Here is an 8,256-nt window from a genome sequence, read left to right on the forward strand (position 1 = left end):
CTCCTGGACAGATTCCTCGTGGGACTTGATCAGTAGCTGGAGGACCTGGATGCGTGTGTGAGGGAGGGAAGGACACTGGAACAGTCACCTCTAGGGAGTGAAACTCCAGATTGGCAGTGAAGGTTACTTCCAGCGAATCAGTGTGTATCTCAAAGAATACAGCCGCTGTGCCTGGGAGGTTGTCAGCATGGAAATCAGAAGGTGCTTGGTCTTAGCCAACAAGCTCATCAGAAAACTCAGGAAATAAAGAAGCGTTGAATCTGCAAATAGTTCATCTGGTCAACTAAAAGGCTATTTTCTAAGACTCAAACGTGCAACCTTTAACTCTATTTTTGTGTCTGATGACATATAAATAATAGCTAATATATGGGCTTATTTAAATGTATGTTAAAGGTTTAGTTACCATAATTGTTTAAAACAGATTTAAGAATCCATTTTCCGTATGGTAAAAAGTTGTAATATTTATCTATTTATTTAAATTATCAGAAATATTTAGGCTGTTCATAGAGTTTAAATCTTTATCATTCATAAGATACTTGCTTTGTACTATATTTTTGTACAAGACTACTCTTGTTTTTCAGTAGAGAAAATAAAAGTAATTCGAAAGAACAAACGGGCTTGCACACATTTTGAATAAAACCTGACCCAAAGCCTGATCCTACAAGATAAACTATACTGAATTCACCTTAATAAAGAGGGAAAGGGTCACCCACCCTGGGTCACAGAAGGAACAATGGAAAATTTGAGGGGGGATTGAATGTGATTCTTGAGACATAGACTAGAGGTGGGAGGGAGATGGGTGGAGAAAAGCCCAGGTCATGGACTCAGGTGCCTGCTTGGGGCTGGAAGAACCGGAGCGCCTTCAAGGATTAGTGGAGAACCACACACATCATGCAGAGAAGGCACTGGCGACCCACTCCAGTACTCTTGCCTGGAGAATCCCAGCGACAGTAGGCTGCAGTCCATGGGTCGCTAAGAGTCAGACAAGACTGAGTGGCTTCACTTTCACTTTCATTTTCATGCATTGGAGAAGGAAATGGCAACCCACTCCAGTGTGCATGCCTGGAGAATCCCAGTGACGGTGGAGCTAGTGGGCTGCCGTCTATGGAGTAGCACAGAGTCAGACACGACTGAAGCGACTTAGCAGCAGAAGCAGCACATCCATCATGGGAGGTCAATCTGCATATGTGGAGTCTAGGATCCTGGAGTAGGATGAGGAAGGGAGAGGAAGTTTTCTACACTTGGCCATTCCTGAGAAAAAGTCTTCCTGAACTCTTCAAATGGAGGCAAGAAAAACAAGGAAGGCCGGGGACTGCAGAGACAGCTAAGAGAGGCATGCAGAACCAGTAGCTGCCATGAGAAATGTGACTCTAAGGAAGTAAGAGGGTTTCTCAAGCTTATTTATATATATTAAACACATATATCATTGCTAAACTTTGAATAATTCAATCAAAGGAGTGCCTTCCTTGACTTCTAGGAGGATGCACCGTAATCCTCAGCACTTCCTCCCAGTGTAGAAATCCCAGCGTGCTCTCCTCATTCACTCTGCATGAAGGCGTCCTCTCCATTCATACAGCTGTGTCCTTCTCCATTACGGTTTCTGGTTGTCAATTTCCCCTTACGACTGCAAACCACCAACTCAAAGCAGAACCAGAGTGAAAGTTCTAGCTCTGTCAGACACTCCCTATGACTTCACCTGCTCTGCCTGCCAAGCACTGCGGGGTCCAGACTGTCCAGCCTCCCAGAGAAACAGAGTAAATAGAGGGAACCCCGCCCCACAGTGAGCAATGGTGGAGACACCAGGGCTCCTCTGAGCGTGCACCTAGGTTATTTCATGTGCAGGGCTTTTAATACATTTAATACATTTAGCAACAGGGGGACAGAGCTTTCCTCGCAGGACATATGTTAGTAAAGTGAACACTGGAAGAATACAATTTCTCAAAGTAACAAAGATCTTTGTGGGATTCATATATTTAATGTAGGCAATCTTCAGGACATTGATGGATCAATCATTTTTCTTCTTTCCAGTTGGGACATACCGCACTCAGTAGCTATATGTAAAGTCAGAGGACTTTTGAAATAATTTTATTCATTTATTCATTTCTCACTGTGCTGTGTCTTCACTGCTGCACGGACTTCACTCTAGTTGTGGCAAAGGTGGGTCCTCTCTCTAGTTGTGGGGCACAGGCTTCTCACTGTGGCAGCCTCTCTTGTTGGGGAGCACAGGCTCCAGTGCACTTGGCTTCGGTGGTGAGGGCCCGGGGTCTAGAGCACAGGGCAGGAGCTGTGCCCCCCGGGCTCACTGTCCTGCAGCACGCGCATCCTCTAGGACCGCATGGGGTCCTGTTGGCAGGTGGACTCCCTCACCACTGAGCCTCCAGGGAAGCCCCTCAGGGAACGTTTAAGTACATTGAGAGGTTTGGAAACCTTCTGAGGATTAGGGTCCTAAACAAGTAAAAAACATTCCGATATTACGTTAAAAATACCATTTCATTAACAGATTATTTTCTAAATAACCTTTCATTCAATACTATAGTATTACCTGAACGAGTAGCCTGGTTCTCACTGTCCTTGTTCTCTCACAGGAAGAAAGAGACAGAGGAACAGAGATGCCCAGTGGAAGCAACTGCCTGAATGAATGACTGAAACTCACTAGATTCTGTGACATAAGTTGCCAGTGAGACACACCATCACTGAATGTCCTTCCTCCAGCTCTGAAACTCTGAGCAGAAAAGTGCTGAACAGTGTAAATAAAAGTGATGAATAATAAAAATATTCTCATTTAATTGACATATACAATCGGATGGGTACATTTGAAATTATTGGGAAATAGTTAAAATTAATACTTTAAACTGATGACACTTTCTTTGATCATATTGTGAATACATAAATGAAAATCAAAAAAGGAAGTGAAAGTGTATTAAAAAATTAGAAAATGAAATTACCATGTTCACTATTTAAACGCCTCGCTTAGAAAGCATGGCATCAGAGAACCTCAAGGTTCCACCAGACGCCATCTCAGCCAGCCCAGCAGCAGCCGCATGGCCTTCGTGCCTGGCATGGCCCTGGTGCTGGTCAGCTACGGCCCGGGAGGATCCCTGGGCTGTGACCTGTCTCAGAACCACGTGCTGTTTGGCAGGAAGAACCTCCGGCTCCTGGGCCAAATGAGGAGAATCTCCCCTCGCTTTTGTCTGCAAGACAGAAAAGACTTCGCTTTCCCCCAGGAGATGGTGGAGGGCGGCCAGCTCCAGGAGGCCCAGGCCCTCTCTGTGCTCCATGAGATGCTCCAGAAGAGCTTCAACCTCTTCCACACAGAACGCGCCTCTGCTGCCTGGGACACCACCCTCCTGGAGCAGCTGCGCACTGGACTCCATCAGCAGCTGGACGACTTGGACGCCTGCCTGGGGCAGGTGATGGAGAGGAAGACTCTGCCCTGGGATGGACGGGCCCCACCCTGGCTGTGAAGAGGTACTTCCAGGGCATCCATGTCTACCTGCAAGAGAAGGAATACAGCGACTGTGCCTGGGAAACCGTCAGAGTGGAAATCATGAGATCCTTGTCTTCATCAGCCAGCTTGTAAGAAAGGTTAAGAGTGATGGATGGAGACCTAAACTCATCTTGATATGACTCTCAGTGACTAAGATGCCACATCACCCTTGTACGCTCCTCTGAAGTCATTTTAGAAGACTCTGATTTCTGCTTTAGCCACCATGTTTCCTGAATTCAATCAATAGTACTTTCTCAGTAGCAATAAGCAAGTAGATAATAAAAAGTATTCAACTGCACAGGGATCAGTGCATAAGGGATGACTGCCATGATGTTATTTATGTTTATTTATGTATTTATTTTATCTCATCATATATATATCTTCATGTAAAAATGTTTGTCTGCATTGTAATAAAATTTAGAAAACATGTTCATTTCCTTAATCTTCTAATTTGTTTTATTTATTAATTTCGTATGAAAGTAATTACTGTTTTCATTATGAAGATCTAAATACATATTTGGTCTACATAAACCTATCATAGAATAGCATTTGTCCATTTATACTACAGAATAGTTGTATCACCTTTCAGGAAATGATTGTCAAAAGGTAGAATTTCTGGATCCCTGGCAGTCCAGTGGAATGGACTCCATGCTTCCAGTGTGAGACACTCAGGTGCCATGGATACCTGGTCAGGGAACTAAGATCCTGCAAGCTGTGCAGTGCAGCCCCCTCCACCCAAAAGAAACAGGTAGAAAGGAGTCTCTGAAACGGTGGTAGATGAGTAGTCCTGAAGCCACAAGTATGACTAGTTTATACCCAATCAACAGAGAATGGTTGGTGTCAGTATGTGGGGGGAGGACTCCCCTCCTCCAGGGAAGCTGCGAACATGTGGTGCTGTCTGGCTGAGCCTGACTCCTGTTACTCTTCCTCCCCGCCTTCTCCTCGGTCCTGCTTTACTGAACAATCCACTCCCTTACACTACATTTTCACTGCCTCCAACACAGGAGCTCTGTTCTGTGATGGTTTCTGGCTTCAAAGTTTCTCTGAGTGGAAATCACTGGAAGAGAGCACAAGTGAAAGGAGAGTTCTAGAAGTTTCAAAACCTTTGAATGCAGCTCTGCTATTTAACAGCAGTGTGACCCTGCAAAATATCACAAACACTAAGGAGATGGATATGGCAACCCACTCCAGTATTCTTTCTTGAAAATCCCATGGACAGAGGAGCCTGGTGGGCCACAGTCCATGGGTCACAGGAGCTGGACCTGTCTGAACCAACTTAGCATGCATGTAGGCACGCATTCTATCTTGATCTTCTTCTCAAATATGGGGAAAATAACAGTAGTTTTTCATAGGAGTACTGTTTGGATCAATAAGTCCATATTACAAGAAGCAAAAAAGTGTGCTTGGCACAAATAATCAGGACAGTGAGAGTCCCAGAGTAGCTGCCCACAGGGAGCAGACTGGTCAGCTGGCCTGAGGCAGTGACTGAAAGGCAACACTGGAAATATGGTAGGTCTTTGGTAACAATAGTTAACTTGGGGGCTAGTTTCACAGGATATTCAGTGTGGGAACTCTCCTGTGCTCAATGCTGAAGACAATTCCAATTTCTGTGTTTCAGACTTCTAGAAGTATTCTTAGGAAGTCACAGAAATTCTTTGAGAAAGAAGGATTAGTTGATCTATCATAAAAATGAATAATAGGGAAATCATAGAGATCTCATATGAATGCAGAAAATCACACACATTACTCCTTAATCATGTTTCTTGCTTCTTTAGTGTGAGAACTACTCTACTACTTCTTGAAGACATTTCTAAAATCACCTAATCAACTCTCTGTTGGGTTTCCGTCTTTCAGCAGCAAGGCAGAGGCAGGAAGAAAAGAGCAAGGGCCATGCAGTGTGAGGTTCTGCTCTCCAGCCCTGGGCTGGCCTGGGTTTGATCCTCGTTGTTTTCCATAAAGACTTCAGTCCCTAAGTGCTGGCAGTGTCACCTCCTAGAGTCGGTCCTTCTCAGAAATTAGTGCCTTTAGAGGAGAGACTGCTACAAGTGTATGCAGGTGTCTTATAACGGAAGCGAGAGTCTTTCTCTGAACAAGGGGCCATGAAGTCAATATTATTGGTCAAAACACATAAACCTTGCACATGCCTACTGCCAGCTGTCCATGATAACAATGGTACATTAATCTATATTCAAGACCATATAAGTCCCTATATGTTCTCACACATTGACCAAAACAGGATCTTATCATCCTTTTTAGTTTTTGCCAATCTGACTGGTGACACAGAGCATCTAGCAGCAACCATTAGTTTTCCTTTTCCTAATTGATGGTGGTTGTCATCAGTCATACTCCAGCCTTCTCGTCCATCTCTTGGAATCGGTTCGGAGAACTCTGAAAGAAAAGCAATCTGCAGGCAAAGGAGAAATGTACTGAAAACAACTGGAGCCCCAGCATCCCAGAGTAGAGCTGAGAAGAGCTGTGGAGTTGAGACTTTCATTTTAAGACCAGGATGCTAGAGGAGGTGACAGCCTTTCTCTGTCATATCCACTGGAAATGCAGGTTTCTTCTGTGAATTTCTGATCCATAGGCAATGAACCCTCTGCTCTTGCATTGTCACTTTACGCAGGTAAGTTCAGTTCAGTTTAGTTCAGTCGCTCAGTCATGTCTGACTCTCTGCGACCCCATGAATAGCAGCATGCCAGGCCTCCCTGTCCATCACCAAATCCCAGAGTTCACACAGACTCACTTCCATCGAGTCATTGATGTCATCCAGCCATCTCATCCTCTGTCGTCCCCTTCTCCACCTGCCCCCAAACCCTCCCAGCATCAGAGTCTTTTCCAATGAGTCACCCCTTCACATGAGGTGGCCAAAGTACTGGAGTTTCACTTTAGCGTCTTTCCTTCCAAAGAAATCCCAGGGCTGATCTCCTTCAGAATGGACTGGTTGGATCTCCTGCAGTCCAAGGGACTCTCAAGAGTCTTCTCTAATACCACAGTTCAAAAGCATCAAATTTTTTGGTGCTCAGCCTTCTTCACAGTCCAACTTTCACATCCATACATGACCACAGGAAAAACCATAGCCTTGACTAGATGGACCTTAGTCGGCAAAGTAATGTCTCCGCTTTTGAATATGCTATCTAGGTTGGTCATAACTTTCCTTCCAAGGAGTAAGTGTCTTTTAATTTCATGGTTGCAGTCACCATCTGCAGTGATTTTGGAGCCCAAAAAAATAAAGTCTGACACTGTTTCCACTGTTTCCCCATCTATTTCCCATGAAGTGATGGGACTGGATGCCATGATCTTCGTTTTCTGAATATTGAGCTTTAAGCCAACGTTTTCACTCTCCTCTTTCACTTTCATCAAGAGGCTTTTTAGTTCCTCTTCACTTTCTGCCATAAGGGTGGTGTCATGCATACCTGAGGTTATTGATATTTCTCCTGGCAATCTTGATTCCAGCTTGTGTTTCTTCCAGTCCAGCATTTCTCATGATGAAACTCTGCATATAAGTTAAATAAGAAGGGTGACAATATACATAGAGCCTTGACGTACTCCTTTTCCTATTTGGAACCAGTCTCTTGTTCCATGTCCAGTTCTAACTGTTGCTTCCTGCCCTGCATACAGATTTCTCAAGAGGCAGGTCAGGTGTCTGGTATTCCAATTTCTCTCAGTATTTTCCACAGTTTATTGTGATCCACAAAGGCTTTGGCATAGTCAATAAAACAGAAATAGATGTTTTTCTGGAATTCTCTTGCTTTTTCGATGATCCAGCGGATGTTGGCAATTTGATCTCTGGTTCCTCTGCCTTTTCTAAAACCAGCTTGAACATCAGGAAGTTCACAGTTCACATATTGTTGAAGCCTGGATTGGAGAATTTTGAGTATTACTTCACTAGCGTGTGAGATGAGTAAAACTGTTTGGTAGTCTGAACATTCTTTGGCATTGCCTTTCTTTGGGATTGGAATGAAAACTGACCTTTTCAGTCCCGTGCCCACTGCTGAGTTTTCCCAATTTGCTGGCATATTGAGTGCAGCACTTTCACAGATTCATCTTTCAGGACTTGAAATAGCCAAGGAGTTCATAGTTCATTTTTGTTCAAACTCCGTGATCTCCAGCTAGAAACACACAGATTGCAATGTCCTCAAGCAGATCCCAGGCTCCACACTCAGACCGCACTCCTGCCATCTGGTTGGTATCCAGTCTGAGTTTCATTTGTGACAAAGACACTTGGAGTTTTCCTGTGTTCAGGGCCCAGAACTGTTTTCCAGTCAAACTCATGAACTAGGTCATGACTGCTCTAGTTTTCAGGGCTTTAAAAATCTGTCTTGATGGTGATGCCTTTTCGAGGATGCATGCTGGAATCATATCCCAAACTGCCTATTTCCCACTGGTACCTACTGAGCACACATTATGCTGAAATCAAAAGCATTTTGATTGCATGTGTTTAAGCCACTAATCCATATGATTTTGACATTTCAAAAAAATTAATGAAACTCTCCAATGAAAAACTGACTACATAAAAAAATGGATGTTTAATAGATGATTCCTGATGAAAAGACATGAGAGGAAAAAGGAATTTGTTAGTTGAGATTTGTTCTTTGAGAGAAATATCAATAACCTCAGATATGCAGATGACACCACCCTTATGGCAGAAAGTGAAGAGGAACTAAAAAGCCTCTTGATAAAGTGAAAGAGGAGAGTGAAAAAGTTGGCTTAAAACTCAACATTCAGAAAACGAAGATCATGGCATCTGGTCACATCACTTCATGGGAATA

The 8,256-nt window shown here is 43.8% G+C and overlaps 1 pseudogene; it reads left to right on the forward strand.

Moving 5' to 3' along the window:
• Positions 1-3,059: 3,059 nt before the first annotated feature.
• Positions 3,060-3,818, forward strand: LOC108634994 (annotated as a pseudogene).
• Positions 3,819-8,256: the final 4,438 nt, after the last annotated feature.

The sequence above is a fragment of the Capra hircus genome, unplaced genomic scaffold (genome assembly GCF_001704415.2).
Source record: "Capra hircus breed San Clemente unplaced genomic scaffold, ASM170441v1, whole genome shotgun sequence".
In the NCBI taxonomy this organism is placed as follows: Eukaryota; Metazoa; Chordata; class Mammalia; order Artiodactyla; family Bovidae; genus Capra; species Capra hircus.